A 19,259-nucleotide genomic window follows, 5' to 3' on the forward strand; every position below is an offset into this window, starting at 1 on the left:
TTCAACAAATGACATTGAGATGCTAAAAGATCTTTGTATGGTGTGGTAGGTGGGAGGATTATCTATCTCACACCTGCTTTAAATATATCAGAGACATAAAGGAAGAAAATATTAAGTCCTCTAGAAGAAAACATGGAAGAAAAGCTCTGTATTCTTGGGACACAGAAGTTATTTAGCATGCATAAATTATGAACAATGAAATAAATAAAATGAAAAATGTCTATACTTTTAAAGATACCAAAAATTAGATAAGAAAACAAATCACATAGGAGAAGAAAATATGTCATATCCAGTATATATGAAGAATATATATGCACATAAAAATTATATGATAATAAGAAGAAAGTAAAGATGAGTAAAGACAATATAGATGAGAAAAGATGCATATAGAGAAGATATATGAATGCAAATAAAAACATGAAAACACTGTACATCCTTATCCATTAAGGGAATACAAATCAAAACATTAGGGAAAAAAGTTATAATTCTACAGGTATGCATTGAGAAAACAAACTGAATTTACTAATTTCACAACTGAATGATCTTAGCAAAAACAACACAAAAGCCAAGACAGTTCATAGAAAATGGATTGTAAAATATAACAGGCTGAAAACAGAGGAATCTTTGACAAGTCTGATTAAAAGAGAGCAATACACATTAAAAGAGTCAGATACACAGTGTGGGGAAAGGGAGCGTCCCCCCACACAGGAGCAGAGAGCTCTGGGCAGTTGCTGGGGTTCTAGGCACTGCACTTGGGTCAACTCGTTCACCCATGAGAAGGCCCACAAGGTCCTGCAACTGTGGCCCACATTTTACAACTGAAGAAACAGAAAATGCAGAGGGTGGAGGCTGAGGAAAGCCCAGGAAATCTGGTCCCTGTGTCCAAGATGTCCACTATGCCTGAGGACATGAGAACATGGGAATACAGAAAATGTCATGCAATACAATGGACATTCAACACCTGTCCCCGCAAATAAACCAAAGTAAAAGTGACAGTGCTGTGCTAGATGTCTAAGGGAGTTGTGAATAGGTGCCGTTGAGAATGGAATGTGAGGTCTGCATGCTGAAGGGGACCCTGTGGAACTATACACCTGCCCCTGCCTGTGTGGTGAATTCTGCCAATCCACGAAGGACTGGTGCAGGAAGGACCTCTGGGGCTGCTAATGCTCCTACCACGGACTGTGCAGCAGGTGCCGCTGCTTCCACTCCTACTGTTCATGCCTCTGTTTCCACTAGCACTACTGCTACGGCTGCTGCTGCTCCTGCTGTCCCCATCACCACCACGACTGCAGTTTTTGCTGCTGCTTTGCATGAGGAGTATTGCTGTGGCTCTGTTGCAGACATAGCGGTTTCTGTCTCTACCACCACCACTGTTATTTCTACTGATTAGTACGGTAATTCAAAAAGTGGACAGGTGATAGTCCTTATTGTGTGCCGGATCCTCTTTGCTTTATACATATTAATTCATTTAATCTTAGAGAATTCCCAAGAAGTAGATAGAATAAATTATTATAATTCTAGAACATAACCAATGTGAAAACGCATTATAGGTTGCTGTGGATGACTGGTATCCGATTCTCCATTCAGGTACAAGAAAGTCAGTCCATCTGGACACTTGCTGAGTCACGTGTCTAGTTCTAGACAATGAGCTGCAAGATGTGACCCTTAATAGGCATGGCCTCAAGCAGGGCAAGATCTCCACATAGTGGCTTCTACCTTGGTGACTGTGAAGGTGTCCTGTGGCAAGAAGATGGTAAGCTGGTGTTGATTCGGTAGAAGCCTCTGGGTGATTTTGTAAGCCAAGCCACAGCTCCAAAGCTTGGAAATGGCATTGCCCAGCAATAGGCCTTAACCAAGTAGGTTAAGCAACTGAAACTTGGGGCTTTAGTCACCATTTTGGTACAGCCTAGTTAATCCAGGCTATTATAAACTCCCATTCATACCTGAATTCGGACTACAGGAAAGAAATCTATGAAGTGGTTTATGGATATAAATGCAAGATTCCTTTAAATAAAAATATTGAATCTAGTAGGTTATTAAAAGTGTTCCCTAACTGACAAAGCAGTGATAATTATAGAGGCAGGGGTGCTCAACATTAATATATCTATTAATATTAGGCAATATTTAATCATTTACATGGAAAGGTATTTCCTAGAAATCCGTGCCCTTTGTAGCACTTAACAAACAATGAAAAATGACTCTTCTCATTGGGCGCAAAGTATGTCAGGAAAACAAGAATGCTACCTTAGAGTGTGTCTACTCTGCACTGCCCTCGGGAAGACCTTTGCTGTAGAAGGGAAACCAAATGAGGGGAGGATGTCGAGCTGCAGGGTGCCCATGGACAGAAAGTCAAGTATCTATTCTCAGCTAAATGAATTAACCTTCATGCCAAATGTCAGCATAAAACACGAATTTGTACCAACTCTAAATTAATAAAAAATAATAACTATGCACAAATGAAATTAGAAAAAAAACACCTTCAAAATCAGCCAATTAAAATTAGGGATGTGTACCTATGCACATGTGATAGTTTTTTGATATTTCCTTACTTGTGAACACGCATTGTTCACTTTTTATACATTGCTTATTATGCCAGATACTGTACAGGTGAATAAACATACATGCGTGCCACAGTCCCTCAACCTACAGCTCTCATCCGGCAATAGGTACTGAACTACACAACCAAGCAACATGCTCCCTTGGTGGATGTTGATGGCACCACAGGGGTTGTAACCATGCATGGGGAGAACACACACAACGTTCTTTCTTTCCAGTGCCTTTGAAAGCAGACTTGCCTTTCAGAATCCCTGTCACAAAATGATGAGTTTCCTTTTAATAATTTCCCAAAGGAAACAGAACTTGACTGATAGCACTAGAGAGAGGAGATCATCTCATGGATTTTCTCAGGATGATTTCATTCTCTGAAGTGTTTGGCTTTTCCAATAAGAGTAGTATAAGGTAGCAAAAGTCTAACCAATGTCAAATATTTTCATTCAATATGACAAGTGTCAAGGGCAAAATTAGGAATGAAGTGAGGAAACAGAGCGAGTTATAGTCCAGTACTTCAAAATCTGTGTGCTATTTTTCATTTTTAGAAGAGCAGCTGGCCCTTATCTGCAGATGGTTTGTATTTGGTATAAACATGCAAAACAGAGACAAAGCAAGCACAGGTTTTCATGGGACATTAAGTTATGTGAAGGCTCAGAACCCCAGGAATCCAGACAACCAATGTTATCAACTATTGTGAAAATTTGTTACGGTCTCAATTCTTACTTTTATAATAAATTTCTATTCTTTTCCTTCATAAATGGCTTTTACATGCTGTTGATTTAAAAACTTTATATATAAATTTATGGCAGATACAATGCATAGTTAGGCAGACTTTTTAAAGAGTGATTAAGAAATACCTGAGGCAGGAAGAAATACCTTCTGCCTTGAGCCACTGTGAGTAATGAAGGGGCTCAGCCAGCCTTGACCCTGGGAAGAGTCATGAGAATACGGAGTTCTACTTCCCCTGGGTGCAGAGGTCAGTCCAGAATAGGGGATTCCTCTAGAGGGTCAGATGCCAGTTGAGGACAGGATCAGACTGGAGTCCTGTCCTGAGTACAGCGGACCCTGAGTTGGTACTTAATTGGCTGTTGTAAGGTGATGCAAGTCAACCTAAAACACTTGGAAATCTCACTAGGGAAGCAGGAGTGCTCATGCAGGCAGGAGGAGTGAGAGTAGGGCTCTCCTGTGGAGGACACATTCCAGGCTCTAACATATCAAACTCAGTGGAGTTTGTTTTAGTTTTAAATTGGCACCTGTTGATCATACAGAAGAGTGGGTTTCATGGTAGTATATTCATGCCTGCATATAACATAATTTGATTATTGATAAAGAAAATAATGGGAGGAGCTATGGAGATCATTGAGTTCAAGGCAGTCATAGACACTTCGAAATCTTCAGAGGATCTAAGACTCACATAATTAAATAAACCAAAAACAGAGTTTCAAGGTATTTTCAGAATAAAGCAAGCTTTAAAAAAGTTTGGAGGTGTTGGTCTTGTGAGATTTGGAGTGGTAACTCTCAGTTTTCTCCTTGGCATAACCTATTCACACGGGAAGAACAACTTGAGACTATTATACTTTTGGCATTTCAGTCACCTTACTTTAATGACAGGCTTGATGCATTAATAATGCATTTATGGCAGAAGCACAAGGGACACATGCTGGCATGTCACGAATCACCCGTGATGCTGTCTCTGGGACCATTGCTGCCTCCAGCTAGGATGTTTATTTCACGGCTTCATATTCCACTAAGATGAAGAAGCACATTCATAAGCTGTTTATTGGGAAATTATCAGCCACTAAAGAAAATTCATTTCTATGGGTTGTTGACAATTTAAAACTATTTAATAGGTCAGTCATTATAAACCATATGCCCTGCATACAGACAGGTATAGATATTTTAATAAATCTTATGAGTAACCATGTAACTTTATGAATAAATCAGTTTAGGAAGCTGTGTTAAATTGTTAATGGTACAAATGTATTATAAATCACTGATAAGTACTTAAACAATCCTGGACGATCAATACATAGGTAATAAAAGAGCAGATAAGTAAAACTTATTGATATTGTCATTTTAGTGTCTTACCATTCTTGGCAGCACTGAGATATAAAGTCTGACATTTTTAGAATACAACGTTAAAAATTACCCGTGGAATGATTCTTCAATTTGCTAAACCACAATTTTATATGACAAAGTTTGCAAACATAGCTCTGAAAGACTTCCCCTCTAAGAAAAAGATTTTGGGGAAAATCTACATTTTCTAAACATCTTCAATGTTATAACTCTAGGAATTTTTGTGAATGAAACCTGTGTTTTTAACATTGTGCTTATTCTCACTATTAATCTGGTGTCGACGTGAGGGATTATATTACTGACAGAGCTCTTTCTACTAGAAACACTGGCATGATGGATATGAGGCTTCCTTTCTAACTGCTGACCTGTGCATTTGCTCTTCTTGTGGGTTGGAAGTCTCCTGCTAATGGAGGCAGTATTTATAACCGGTGCCAGTGAGCTGGGACTCTGGACTGTGGAGCCCATGTCTGCACTCCAACAGCCAACTTCCATAACTCTTTGCTGTAAGAGAAGAAATCCTTATGAGCATAGATCTCTGAAGTCAGGTTTTTGTTAATGGAAGTGGAAATTAAGTTCTAACTAAAAGGTCAGAACAGTGTATATGGAAATCTGTATGAAATATGATCATGCCTGAGTTGAATGGAGATATATATATATATATATATATATATATATATATATATAGTAATTTTAAAAGAAAAAAAGAAAGAGAAAAATTGGAAGCTAATCACATCAGACTGTGTCAAGCTGTAGCATAATGTGGTCATAAGTCACTGGAGTCGTGAAGCTGAAATATTACTTGGTTCAACATGTACTGTCATGACAAGGAGGCCTTGAATAAATATCCCTAAAAATCACCTTTCCCTAAACTTGTAGAATAGGATGAGAGTATAATGCATTTGTCAGTTTCCAGCATTATGTTGGGAAACAGTGTTGGTTCAAAGAGGCACCACGAGTGTGATACAGGGTGCTTCCAGAGAACAATATACAGGGAGGGAATCTGGCATCAGGGATCCCTTGAAACATTCACTGTTTTACCAGGTGATGCTCTGGGTGTGTATATTGTTACCTAACTGCGTGATCCAACGACTGTGCTAGGAAGACCTCTGGCTCTGAAGAGCAGAAGTGCTATTGTTGAGTGTGTTCCTTGAGAACAAACAAGAAAGGCAGATGGTGCTATGATATTGCCACAAATATCAAAAGTAACAAGACAATAGGGGCATTTTCTTTGAAATCCAAGAGAGGCATGTTGTTTCTGTCCATGCCATAGCCCCTCCCATCTGAAATAAGGAGGACTAAAGTGAAGACCAAACCTCGCAGGGAGCATATGGAAGGAGAAATATGGTGTGTGTCATAGAACAAACCACAGCCTCAGGTAAGTGTCGAAAGGAAAACTCAAAATGCCACTCGAGAGACACAAGATGAAAAAAAGCTTAAGTCCACCACCGTATTCAAATGCCAATCATCTTTGTATATCTATACTAAGCAAGCTGTTCCAAAATGACATTCACATATTTTTAAAGATGCAGAAGACAGTGGGAGAGAGATAATTTAATTAAGAAATTGTTAAGAAAGCATGTACCTGCCACTAAACACAAAACCTAGGTCTGTCATGCAGGCAGTGGGAGTCTAGTTAATTTTCATTCCTCTTAAATGATTCTTCCTCATCAACTACTTGTTGAATTCAGTTCCAAATATTTTTAAAGTAATTTATATAAGAAAAAATCTATTGAAAATTTACAATTCTAGAGATGAAGAAAATATAGAAACATTTTAATACATTTTAAATTTTTTGTTTTAGCTAGTTATACATGACAGTACAATGCATTTATGCACTTTGATATATCATACATAAGTGAGACATAATTTCTCACTTTTCTGAGTTTCTACATGTTGTAGAATCATATTGGTCATGTAGTCACATATATACATACAGTAATAATGTCTGTTTCTACTCTATTTCCTATCCCCACATCCCTTCCTTCCCTTCCCTTCCCTTCCCTCTACTTACTCTAAGGTAACTCTATTCTTCTCTAGTGCCCCTCCCCCACCTTATTGTGAATTAGCATCCGCATATTAGAGAAAACATTCGGCCTTTGGTTTTTTTGGGATTGGCTTATTTTGATTAGCATGATATTCTCCAACTTCATCAATTTACTGGCAAATGCCATAATCTCTCTCTTCTTTAAAGCTGAGTAATATTTCATTAAATATAAATGCCACATTTTCTTTATCCATTCATCTATTGAAGAACACCTAGCTTGGTTCCATAGTTTAGTTATTATGAGTTGAGCTGCTATAAACATTGACACGGCTGCATTACTATAGTATGCTGACTTTAAATCCTTTGGGTATAAACCAAGGAGTGGCATAGCTGGGTTAAATGGTGGTTCCATTCCAAGTTTTCTGAGGAATCTCCATACTGCTTTCCATAGTGGTTGCACCAATTTGCAGTCTCACCAGCAGTGTATGAGTGTGTCTTTTCCCCAACATCCTCACCAATATTTATTGTTGCCTGTATTCTTGATGTTACCATTCTGACAGGAGTGAGATGAAATCTTAGAGTAGTATTGATTTGCATTTCTCTAATTGCTAGAGATGTTGAACACTTTTTAGTAGGTTGGTTGATCAATTGTATTTCTTCTGTGAAGTGTCTGTTCAGTTCCTTAGCCTATTTATTGATTGGGTTATTTGTTTTTTTTTTTTTTTGTTTTTTTTTTTTTGGTGTCAAGGTTTTTTGAGTTCATTATATATCATAGAGATTCAATGCTTTATCGGAGGTGCATGTGGTAAAGATTTTCTCCCAATCTGCAGGCTCTTTCCTCACGTTATTAATTGTTTCCTTTGCTGAGAAGAAGCTTTTTAATTTGGATTTATCCCATTTATTAATTCTTGATTTTACTTCTTGTGCTTTAGGAGTCTTGTTAAGAAAATCGGATCCTAGGCCAAAATGGTGAAATTTGGGCCTATTTTCCTTCTATTAGGCACAGGGTCTCTGTGCTAGTGCCTAGGTCTTTGATCCACTTTGAGTTGATTTTTGTGCAAGGTGAGGGAAAGAGGTTTAATTTCATTTTGCAACTTATAGATTTCCAGTTTTCCCAGTATTGTTTGTTGAAAAGGCTACATGTTCTCCAGTGAATATTTTTGTTAACTTTGTCTAGTATGAGATAACTCTAAATATGTGGTTTGTCTCTGTGTCCTCTATTCTGTATCATGGGTCTACAAGTCTTTTTTGGTGCCAATACCATGCTGTTATTGTTACTATGGCTCTGTAGCATAGATTAATGTCTGGTATTATGATTCCTCCTGCTTCACTTTTCTTGCTAAGGATTGCTTTAGCTATTCTGGGTCTCTTATTTTTCCAAATAAAATTTATGATTGCTTTTTCTATTTCTATGAAAAATACCATTGGGATTTTAATAGGAATTGCATTAAATCTATGTAACATTTTTGGTATTATGGCCATTTTGACAATATTAATTCTGCCTATCAAGGAGCATGGGAGATCTTTCCATCTTCTGAGGTTGTCTTCATTTTTTTCTTTCCTATTCTATAGCTTTCATTGTAAAGTTCTTTCACCTCTTTTGTTAGATTGATTCCCAGATATTTTATTTTTTATTGTATTTTTTGAGGCCATTGGGAATGGAGTAGTTTTCCTAATTTCTCTTTTACTGGATTCATCACTGATGCATAGAAATGCATTTGATTTATGGGTGTTAATTTTATATCCTGCTATTTTGCTAACTTCATTTATTAGTTCTAGAAGTTTTCTGGTGGAATTTTTTAGATGTTCTGGATATAGAATCATGTCATCAGCTAATAGTGATAGTTTCAGTTATTCTTTACCTGTTTGTATCATTTAATTACTTTCTTGTGTCTAATTGCTCTGGCTAGAGTTCCAAGGATGATGTTGATTAGAAGTGATGAAATAGGACATCCTTGTCTTGCTCTAGTTTCTAGTGGGAATGCTTTCAATTTTTTTTTCCATTTAGAATGATGCTGGCCTTGAGTTTAGCATATATAGCTTTTATAATATTGAGATATGTTCCTGCTATCCCTAGTTTTTCTAGTGTTTTTGCTTTTTCTGCATCTGTTGAGATGACCATATGGTTTTGTTTTGAAGTATTTTAATATGATGAATTATGTTTATTGATTTCCATGTGTTAAATCAACCCTGCATCACTGGGATGAATCACACTTGATTGTGGAGCACTATACTCAGACTCAGCCATGCTGTAGTCCCAAGGTCTCAGTGCTGCTCCTTCTGCAGAGAGACCACCAGGGATACACTCATACAAAGGAGAATGAGATGCAGCAGCAAGACAAGGGCCACTAGCACTCTTGGCATGAAGACCCCCAGGCTCCTCCAAACCCAAAGGCACCCCCACACAGGACCTGAAGGTCCCAGCTGGAGTCCCCACACAGAGGCTCTTGTGCCGGTAAACCTGCTGGCACCCAGGCCCCAGGCCCTGGCTGGTGTCCCAAAATAGGTGCAGCCACGTGCCACCAAACCCGGAGTCTCCCCCTAAGCAGTCCCCTAGGCCAAGGTAGCAGCAGTAGTGGGTGGTTGTTATCAGCCTGCGGCGGCTGGTCAGCAGTACCAGTGGTGCAGTGGCAGCATGGGGCAGCATCACCAGGCCATCTCCAGGGATCAGCAGGAGTATGGGCTTCGGTTGTGTCAGGACAGTGGTGTCTTCTATGGCAGCAGGAGGGGATCGCAGCTGCAAAGTCCTCCAGTGGACCTAGGGATGGCAGCAGTGGAATCAGAGGCAGTGATGGTGGTATGGTTCAGGCCGCAGTTGATTAACAAGAGACCTCCGTTTGCCATTGGCAACGACCATGGAGTGAGTGTGGGAAGTAGCCGAGGCCCTGCCCAGAGAGAGACCTCAGGCAAGACAGGGGTGTCTGCAGCAGGGGCATCTGCCTCAGTACATTTTTGATAAAGAAAACAAATATAAACAATGGACAGCATCAAGTGCTGATCCAGCACATGCATTTATTTCTCTGTTTTTATCAGTCTTTGAAAAGATGATTTTGAAAAAGAACCTAAATTTTAAGTATTTTGTCAAATAATTTTGAATAGGAATCCCATTAGTTAAGAGTCACTGGGGATAAATTGTTTCAAACATCTCTAATAGGCAAAAATATGGAACTTCCTTACAAAATAATAATGCTTACTGAGTTGGAATAATAATTTTAATTTGATATCACAGAAAAGGTTAACTTATTCTACAAACACTTTTATTTAATATGGGCATTGAAAAGAAAATTTATTTTCCTAGTTTTCTTTACAATGAGTATTTGGAGTAAAATGAGTTTCAATTTGCATTTCTCTATTGCTAGAGATGTTGAACATCTTTTCATATATTTGTTAATTGCTTGTATATCTTTTTCTGAGAAGTGTCTGTTCATCTCACTCCATCACAATGGCAGCTCTTAAGAATACAAACAATTAGTGGTGGTAAGGGTGTGGGAAAATGGCACATTCATACATTACTGGTGGAACTGTAAATTGGTGCAACCCCTATGGAAAGCCGTATGGAGATTCCTCAGAAAACTTGGAATGGAACCACCATTTGACCTAGCTATCCAACTCCTTGGTGTATTCTCAAAAGACTTAAAAACAGCATACTACAGGGACACAACCACATCAATGTTTATAGCAGCTCAATAACTAAATTGTGGAACCCACCTAGATTCCCTTTAATAGATGAAAGGATAAAGAAATTGTGGTATATGTACACAATGGAAAATTTCTCAGCATTAAAAGAGAATAAAATCTGGCATTTGCAGGTAAATGGATGAAGTTGGAAAATATGAAGCTAAGTGAAGTAAACCAATCGTAAAAAAACCAAAGGCCAAATGTTTTCTCTGATATGTGGATGCTGATCCATAATGGGGATGGGCAGGGGGAGCACGGGAGGAATGGAGGAACTTTAGACAGGGCAGAGGGGAGGGAGGGGAAGGGAGGGGGATTGGAGGTAGTAAAGATGGTGGGATGAGATGAACATCACTTCCCTAAGTACATGTACAAAGACACGAATGGTGTGACTCTACTTTGTGTATAACTAGAGACATGAAAAATTGTGCTCTATATGTACTATGAATTGAATTTCCTTCTGCTGCCATTTATAACAAATTAGAATAAATAAATCTTAAAAAGAGGATTTGGAAGGAGGATGACCCACTACACTTATCAGTTCTCTTTAATGAATCTTTTTGTAGAATTTTCCCTTGCTTTAACTAACTCCTTAAAGTGTGACCTTTATTGTAGATGGTGTGTGTGTGTGTGTGTGTGTGTGTGTGTGTATGTGTGCATGCGTGTTTTCTTCTCCTTATTCTTTAAGATAACATGAGTTTTCTGTGAAGACACATGCCTCACGCATTTTGAGTATATGTCATCTTTATGCACTTCTCTGAAACTGGGGGATGACCATGTAGCCCAGAAAAACCATGGAAGCCTGGAATTGAAGCATGATGTGATTCAGAGGTGGCTGAATCAGTGTGAACCCCAGCACGTCCTTGGAACTTCTATAAAAATAAAAGAATGTTTCCAATTGGAATGAGAAAATCCACCCTGAAGCTGCTAATGGTCTCCCCATGCTGAGGAGAAGAGAGCTCAGGAAAAGCGGGGCCAGACAGAAGAGGGTGGCATTCCTTGTTTGAACTTCTTCAGGCATTTGGGCTGAAACGAGTCACCTTGTTAGGTGTCTCTATTACTTAATTAAGTTAACTTTTTTCTGATAGAAAAGAAATTTTTAAATGTGCTTTTATTGCCATGGCAACAGAAGCCATCTGACTAGTACATTTTCTCTCTTCAAATGTTTCCACTGATGTCCGCTTTCCCACATGACTTCACTCAGTGATCTTTACCGTTCCCTTCCCTCCCCTCCCTCCCCTCCCCTCTCCTTCCCTTCCCTTCCCTGTCTCTCACTGAACTTTCTGGTAATCTCCAGAATTACATTTCTAGTCCATTGCTATTCTCTTTTGACATGTCCTGTTTGGACAACCATGCTTTATTAAATACTTTTTTTTCCTTATGTATTGAGAATTTAATTCTAGCTACCACTGAGCTACATCCCCAGTACTTACTTTTTTTTCTTTTGATATTTGAAGACAGGGAGCCACTAATTTGCTGAGAGTCTTGGAAAGTTGCTCAGGTTGGCCTGAACATCCTCCTGCCTTGGCCTCCTGAGTTGCTGGGGTTAAAGGTATGTGCCACTGCATCCAGTGTCATATTAACTGTTTTATCCAACAGTTTTCTGATTATTTTCAGATTTATAACTTCATTTTACCCGTTTGCTTTGAATATCGGCATCGTTTTCTATTGTTTTCTATTGGGACCTGGTCATTTTGAAGTTTTGGAAGCATCACAAGTGCAATATATAAAAAATAATGACTGCATTCCAGCCTCCTTTTCACTCTTTAAATTGGGTTTCTGGAAATCAAAACTATTTGTGATTTTAACAACTGTGTCTTATTGTATTCTTAGTAAGTGACAGGTAGGTTACATTCTGCCTTAATCACTCAGAGGGCTGAGATGGTCCCACTCGGGGAGAGGACATCTGGATTCTTCCCACAATATTGCAAATTGCAAAGGTGCCTGGGCCTAATGGTTAAGTGGGTAATCTTTGAAGGGAAAAAAATGAAATTCCATTATATTTTAGATTTCCAAGGCAGTGGACATCCACCAAGATCCCCATAAAATCCAGGAAAGAGATGCCCAAAGAGCAAGGGGAAATTAGAGTGAGAGTCAGCCCAGCTCCACATTCTAATTGGAGTTAAGTTATCCACCCTCCTTATATACATACATTTTAAAAACTGAAGAGGAAGAGTGAGTCCAAAGCCAAAACCAAACATCACAAAAAGTATCAACTTAAATCCAAACGTCACAGAAATCTCTAAGGAAGATAAACACAATAAAAACAGCAATAGAGAGCGTCATAATAAATCTGATGAAATAGCAAAGGCAAAGAAAAAGGTCTTCAAAGTAACCAGAGAATAAAAGATGCATAATCTCCAAAGGAAACCTGGAAGAGTGGCAGCTGACTCCTCAGCGGAAGTGATGGAAGCCCAAAGGGAATGGGCTGACCTTTCACCCAGTGTTGACACTGAGTGATAAAGACGTCCCTACCACACAGACATGGCTGGGGCTGTTCAGAGAAGGTGACCAAGCAGTGGGCAGTGTGTGAACTAGCTAGGTGGACTTCTCCATGGGCTCTCATGAGGGTACTTAAGAGAGTCAGCAGAAATGGGGATTATTATAACCATTTTCAAAATCTAACACATGACTGGGGATGTGGCTTAGTGGCAGAGGGCTTGTCTACAATGCATGAGGCCCCCAGCACTGAAAAAATAAAATTGAAAAAAATGCTTACACACCTTTTACAAATGTTCACTCACCTTTTACCCATTTTAGCTCCATTTGTCTCTCTCTTTGCTCCCCTTATGCTCTCTTCCTATTTCCCAAGTCTTTCTTTCACAAGCTACAATTATCCCCTGTGACCATAACAAACTATGTGAGCCATTCCCATCTGGCATTGTGAGCTACAGTTTGCACTTTCCTGCTTGAGAAATTCAGGTATGAAGAGGTGTTTTGCAGAAATTAAATTCTACTACTGATCTAAGAATTAAAGTGTATGGAATTGTGATTTTATTGTCTTGTATTAATTGAACATTAAATCCACATGGCCTAAATTTTTTGAGATAATGCATCTACTATGGGAGACCTTTTGTGCTAAGCTTATTTTAGAGTAAGAAAATGGTGTGGAAATACATGATCTGTAAAATACCTTTTTCAGGGCTTTCATTATTATTGATTTTAAATTATATATATATATATATATATATATATATATATATAGAGAGAGAGAGAGAGAGAGAGAGAGAGAGAGAGAGAGAGAGAGAGACATGATACCTTTATTTTATTTATTTTTATGTGGTGTTGAGGATAGAACCCAGGGTCTCATACATGCTTAGCAAGCACTATACCACTGAGCCACAACCCTAGCCCCTATAATTATTTTTGTAAGTGGCATGAAACTCAGTGTGGGTTTCTTTTTTGGAAAAAAAAAATTCTGCCATAGGGATGTATATGATTTTGGTACCAAACAAAACATGCATCACAAAATATATAATATCTAAAATGCAGCTTTTGAAATTTAAGAACAAAATAATGTTTTAAAAAGTTATTTGTTAATACTAAAAATAAAAATTTAAAAATTTTAAGCACTATTTGAGTGTTTGACAAGATTTGGCATCACTAACATGTGCGAGGCCTTTGAAAGCTTCCTGTTTCTTCAGGTGGCTCTGTTTTGCTGAAGGGCACTGACACTGCATAATGTCCTTGAGCAGTCTGACATTCACCTCTATTTATGACTAAAAAATTCCTATAGAAATATATTCAGGAACTGGCCAAAGTTTTATCAGAAAATAATACACATATGCAGAAAGGGAGGAATCAAGCCTAGAATAGCTCAGGTATTTGTATATTATTTTTTCACTGTTGTAATAATGATTTCATATACATATAGATTTTATTGGTATTGATTCTGATAGCTTACATAAGTTTGAACTATATTTCTCTCCAGATAATTTTGTAGACTTTGAATCATTTGAATGGTTGGTGTGAAGTAAGCAATTTTACTAGTTTTTATGATTACTATAGGAAATACAAAACCATAATCAATGTGAAGCTATTATTACATTAATCAAAAAATCTGTCAAATGATGGGAAGTTGATATACTATCTTTTAATGTAATAACAGAGTGAAGCAGACTTTTCATTATTGTTTCAAATATCATCAAATGTAGATAAGATATAGGCCAACAATTGGGGGTACAAAAACATTCATTTTTACTTAGTCAAAAGGACAAGATTATACTTTTTATGATTTTATAAAATTGCTTAAATGTGATTTAAATTCCTTGGTGAACAAATGTCAATTAACAGATGCAATAATGTTTGCAAAACTCCGTTAAATTATAGTTATACTTTTTCTTTACTAATATGTAAATCAGCTCTGTGAAAAATGATGGGTTTGACTATTACTCTGCATCTCCCATAATAATTTATTTCTCTACAGTTAATCGGAAAAGTATAGATATCTCAATAAATAGGAAATAGGAAATTTTACTTTTTTTCTATCATTATGGAATCTTTGTGCCAAATTAAAGATACAACAGTGACAAAAGTATTATCTGTAGATTGATTATTTATTTATTTATTTGGTGCCAGGAATCAAACCCAAAGATGCTTAACCACTGAGCCTCATCCCTAACTTTTTACGTTTTTTATGTTGAGACAGCATCTCACTAAGTTGCTTAGAGCCTCGCTAAGTTGCTGAGACTGGCTTTGAACTTGGGACCCTCCTGCCTCAGCCTCCAATGTCGCTGGGATTATAAGCATGGGTCACCACAACCATCTACATTTTAGATTTAAATAACAACATTGATCTCAATTATATTTGCATTTCTTTAATATGCCATACTCATTTTAACATATGGCATCTGTCCAATGGTCAGAACTATCACTGCTGTAATAAAAAGGTAAAAGCTAATTAGGCTCAGGGTCAGTAATGCCAAGAATGTTGCCATGTCTTATGAGAAACTGACTCTGAGACTCATTCACAGGGACAAGTGCACTAAGGAATCTCCCTTCCTGTAGGATACTCTCCTGTGCTCAAGATCAGGACACAAACCACACACACACTCCCACTTAGTTCCATTTACTTCCTAGCACTGCCTTTCACACACACACACACACACACACACACACTCCCACTTAGTTCCATTTACTTCCTAGCACTGCCTTACACACACACACACACACACACACACACACACACACACACACACTCCCACTTAGTTCCATTTACTCCCTAGCACTGCCTTTCATTCCACATTGTCCTCACAAAATACAAAGTGTTTTTCTGAGAACTCCAGCTTCCCTAAGGTACAGTTTTCCCTGACATGATCATTCTCAAAGTCTCTGTGTTCCACTTACATTTGGCATGGTGAATTACATTTTATAATCATGTGCACCAGAAACTTATATAGGAAAATATGTTTGCAAAAATAAAATTATGATACTACTTTAAATTTTAGCTTATATGAAATTGTACTTTTATTATGCCATGTTGTATTCCATTTTTAAATCCACTTTGCCTAAATTTTACATAATGCATATTCGGGTGAGACCTTTCATACTAAGCTCATTTTCAAACAAGGAAATTGTTTGGAAATATACAATTTGTAAAGTATCTTTGTCAGAGTGATAACTGATTCCTAGCATTAGGCAGCATTTCTTTTAATGGTTCTCAAATTTTAAACAAATTGAAGAAAATCTCTAAAGAAGCTATAACTCAGTCAGCTGCTAGTGGTTAAATCTATTTAGGTAAAAATGTAGATGACCTGAAAAAATACTGTAGAACTATTGTGCTGGTGATGTCTGTTTTGAGAAACACAGTGCTATCTAGCTCTGCAAGTTCTTTGTTTTTCTGTGATAAAAATCCATGTACCATTGCAAACTAAATATAGGGTGGATGACTGAATAATATTGATGGTGTGAATTTCATTAGAATTTCAATAGCATGAAATGAAATGCAGAGAAATAAATTGGTATAGTGTGAATTCATAGCTAAGATCCTTTTGAAATATCAGCATTTTCAGTTGAAAAGAAAAGAGCTGATCAGGCACATTTGGCAATAATTTCCTCTTTTATTCATTCACAGAACTTAATGTGACAGACATTGTTACATGTAAGCAGCAAAAACATCTGATTTCTGAAACCCTGGTAGAGAGACAGTGAAGTAAACCTATTACATAAGCCAGTCAATCATTTCATTCATTCATTCATTCAAGTGGAAACTCAAGGAGACTTTTTTTTTTTTTTTAGAAGAAAGAAACTGTATGGCATCTTGCTAGCTTAATGTTTTCCTGGAATCCCTTTCCAAACTGAACTTAGTGGAAGGTGTTTAAGGAAGAAAATAATGTTTATTTTCTCATTGGTTGCTAAAAATTCCCAGGTGAAGTTCAATTAGCCTCAATTTTTTTTTCACAGTGATGAAAAACAAGAGGATTTTCTCATTAAAACAAGATTATAGAGCGTAGATATTTGTAAAATTTCAAATAAGTGTGTCATTTGTGATTGAGTGAAACTGAAAACGGTCTCATCTATGTTCTTATAAAAATTGTGATTTCTCAGTAAGCTTCAGTTCCTCCGTAATCAATAATTGTTATCAAGCACGGGTTCTTTGTAAATGCCCAGCAATGTGACCATTCCCTTCAGGACGAGGACAGGTGTAGATGTCAGAGGAGTTAAACATTGTTTCAATGCTTAAATCCAATAAAATTAGGAATTACTTTAGCACTAATATTTGTATCCTAGGACAAGTGCTAGCATGCTACAGATGTTTTAAAAGCAGTCTAATTTATGTTGATCATGGAGGATTTCATGTCAGATACTGGACACAGTATTTTTTCACGTGTAAAGTTTGATGTGAATCTTATTGTTAAAATCTTCATTTGTTAAGCTGACTTTTCACCCTTGTCTCCCTTCTCTCCAGTCTTTGAAATAGTCATCCAAAAGTCGCATCCCCTGTGGTTGGCTGGGACCCTCCAACCTCTTTCTGTCAGTGGACAGCAAGCAGAGGTGAGGAGGGCCACTCCGTGCCTCTGCAGCTGGGAAGTGCATGTGTCCTTCTCCCTACTGCAGTTGGCTAGTGAAGGCCCAGGGGCAGGTGGGCAGCTGAGGGGTGAGTCTGGACCCTGCATCGCCAGGTGCAGGAGCCCCACCCCAACCACATCGAAAGCCACCTCCCTCTCTCCTTCCCAAAGCCTGCAGCAAAGAGCCGACTGCCCGCCTGGCTGCCAGTTAGAGTTTTCCAGGGAGAGGCCTGGAGGTGGCAGAGCAGAACAGCCCTCTCCTCAGAGCTGGAGTCTGTCGACTCCCGGGAACATTAGAGCTCACTGTGACCTCCAGCTGGTGCCCAAGGAGCTCGGGCCTCACCTATTGGTAGGGAAGCCCGCAGAAGCTCTTGGCGGTTTCTGAGAACTTCTGTCCCCGAGTCTGAGAAAGACCCCTCGGTGCCTCAGGTTGACGGGGTGTCAGTGGCCACTGGCCCGGGCATGGGGGACAGCCTTATTGCTTTCCCTGACAGACAGAGGTCAGGGAATGCTCTCTCCTAGGAAAGCCTTTATCCCCAAAGTGTTAGTGATGACCTCTGCACCTGACATTCTCATTGACACATGAGTGAATTTATAAGGGATAAATTTCTAAAATTTTAGGTATATTGATTATCACCATCAAACTTATCTAATTAGTAAATATTACAACATTTTAAAAAGGTCTAACAATTTGAAAGCAAATAAAATAGTCCCTCTGGAGTACTAATCCCATCCTTCCTGTGGTTTATACCCACTTCCAATTTTAAGCATTAGGTAATACATATTTGAATTTAATTATTTCTCCAACCATCTGTTTCAACTTGCTCTACTACTGCAAAAGATTTATGTTAATTCCTGCACATGTAGTTTAAATTCTTAGCACATACAATCCACTTGCCATGCTTACGTTATGAACGTTTAAAATATTAGTCATATAAAGTACTATGCTCAATTTTAATATTTATGTGAAATCTCCTTCTTGAATAATCTGTATTAAGGAAATTATAAATCTTCATGACTTTCTTTTAAACTAGAATATAACTAGTACAGGCAAACATTTTTCTTAGTTTGCTCAAATTTCAATTTTATAATTTACATGGTAAAAAAGTAAGTAGAAAACTAAAACCAATCTTTTCAAATAATTTTTTTTCATTAAATAAAAAACTTAACTCCTAAATACATATTGAAAAGTTAGAAATAAACTATGATTTTTTTTTTGAAGGAGGGCAGGGTAGCTATTGGTGATAAGGTTGTTTTGAGAGAGAACAAAATTTTCAAGAAAAAATTTTCAAATAAATAATAGAATAACATTTCAAATAAATAATTAAATATAAAAAAGATTGTTGGGCTGGGGTTGTGGCTCAGCAGTGTAGTGCTTGCCTAGCACGTGTGGGGCCCTGTGTTCAGTTCTTAGCACCATATAAAAATAAATAGATAAAATAAATAAATATTTTAAGAGATTAATATTTTAAAAAAAGATTGTCATTACACAGATTCTAAATAACTTACCTAAAAATTTCTATAACCTTGCTAATTGGATATAAAATTAATATGTATAATTCAATTAGATTTTCATATAGAAATAAATTAATAAATATGAGTTAATGTATGCATTCCTAGCATCCAGGCTGAAAATCTGTTGGCTGCAGACCTGGTAGGCTTATCTCCAGGCTCTCTGTGTTGCTCCAATGGTAAATAAACCTTTTTTTTTTTTCCAGTGCCATACTCTTCTGTTGACTATGGCTTTTATAGTATATTTTGAAATCAAGTAGTGTAATGCCTCCTGCTTTGTTTTTAACATTCCATTTTAAGGCTTAGAAAGGTAGATTAATATGTCTATAAATTACCTTTGCAATATAAGTGCAAAACATATAAGAATAAAATTTTAAAGTACTGCTAAGAGACATATGTAATATTTGATAAAACTGTCCTATTTTGTATCATAAAAGTTTTACTTTATAGACACT

Source organism: Ictidomys tridecemlineatus, chromosome 1, assembly GCF_052094955.1.
Source record: "Ictidomys tridecemlineatus isolate mIctTri1 chromosome 1, mIctTri1.hap1, whole genome shotgun sequence".
NCBI lineage: Eukaryota > Metazoa > Chordata > Mammalia > Rodentia > Sciuridae > Ictidomys > Ictidomys tridecemlineatus.